Source organism: Octodon degus, unplaced genomic scaffold (genome assembly GCF_000260255.1).
Source record: "Octodon degus isolate 3935 unplaced genomic scaffold, OctDeg1.0 scaffold00050, whole genome shotgun sequence".
Lineage (NCBI taxonomy): Eukaryota > Metazoa > Chordata > Mammalia > Rodentia > Octodontidae > Octodon > Octodon degus.
In genome coordinates, this window is record NW_004524626.1 from 5,008,492 (window position 1) to 5,009,961 (window position 1,470).

General features: G+C 46.5%; 1 pseudogene; it reads right to left on the reverse strand.

The window, feature by feature from the left end:
• Positions 1-701: 701 nt before the first annotated feature.
• Positions 702-1,132, reverse strand: LOC101571057 (annotated as a pseudogene).
• Positions 1,133-1,470: the final 338 nt, after the last annotated feature.

A 1,470-nucleotide genomic window follows, 5' to 3' on the forward strand; every position in this document is an offset into this window, starting at 1 on the left:
CTCTCCCTTTCATCTTAAATTCATTTTTCACTTTATGCCCTTGTATATTAAAAACAAACCAAGGAAAACAAAGGTACCTCCCCCTCCCGTCTTGCTACATGTTCAGGCTGGCCATGAACTCACTATGTAGCCCACGCTGGCCTCAAACTCCTCTTGCCTTAGCCTCCCAAATGTTGAGATTACAGGTATGTAAATTACTTATCTGAAGCTTGTTTTATGGCTTATAGAAAATAGGCCCAGGGAGATGGCTCAGTGGAATAAGTGCTTCCCTGGCGAGCATAAGGGCCTGAGTTCAATCCCTGATTCCACCAAGACAGCTCTCCCGCAAGTCTACCAGGTCACAGGCAGCTTGCAGGAACCTCCAGCCTGCTAGTATTTGTGTATTAAGAGGACTCGGTGTCTTGGAGGGTTCTCAGTTGGTCCGAGGGAGAATGTACTTCAGGATAAGGTCTCACTACATGAAATGTAGGCACTAAAACACTTTCTTATACTATCATTGATCCAAACTTTAGCACCTGTAAAAAAAAAAAAATTCACTTTCTAATAGCCAAACAGAGGAACCAGGGTCCAAAGGCAAGGGAAATATGTCACAAACTTCCTTTTATCCCTAGTATCTTCACAAACTTTTCGTAAAAGACTAAGGATGCCATCCTTTTAAAATAGATTCCTGTGGCCTCAACCCGAGTGGCCCCTGACAAAGACTATTTCGCAATAGATGACAGTGACGCCTTCATCCTCTTGGTCATGGTTGGAATGAGGTTCATGCGGTCATCTACACACTCAGCCACTCGACCATCCAGCTGCTGTCTCACCTGAAGCTCCTTTTCCCTGCATCCGTCGAATCTTTGGCTTTGTCATTGCAATGCATCATGCACCAGGCCAGGCGGTCCTGGAACTTTTCGAACTCATTGGTCTCCGAGGCCTGGGCCTGAGCTAGGAGTGTATGGCAGCACTTGATGCACTGGTGCACCTGCTGCATGGTCGTCTGGCTGTCCTCACAGCAGCTGGCACTGCACCGGAACATGACACTCTGCATCTTCTGATGTTCTCTCTCCACACTCTTCACCGTGGAGTCCACCACCTCCTGCACCTTGAGTTGTTGCAGCTTAGCTATAGTGACCCTGTGCTGCATGACACTGGCTGGGAGGAAGCTTTTATGACTGTGATGCAGAGAAAAATGGGTCTCTCGGAATTGATTAAGTCACAGATGGGATTAGTGCCTGGATGAAAGAGGTCTGAGGGTCCTTCCTCTCCCCTCCTACCATGGGAGGATACAAAGATGTACTATGAGGAGTAGGACTCACCCGACACTGAATCTGCTGGTGTCTCGGCCTTTCAAGCTATCAGAGCTGTGAACAATACATTTCTTTGTTTTTAATTTTATTTTTAAATATTTTATTTATTCATTTGGTACAGGGTCTTGCTATGCAGCCCAGATTCATAGTGATTCTCCTGTCTCAGCCTCCCTGG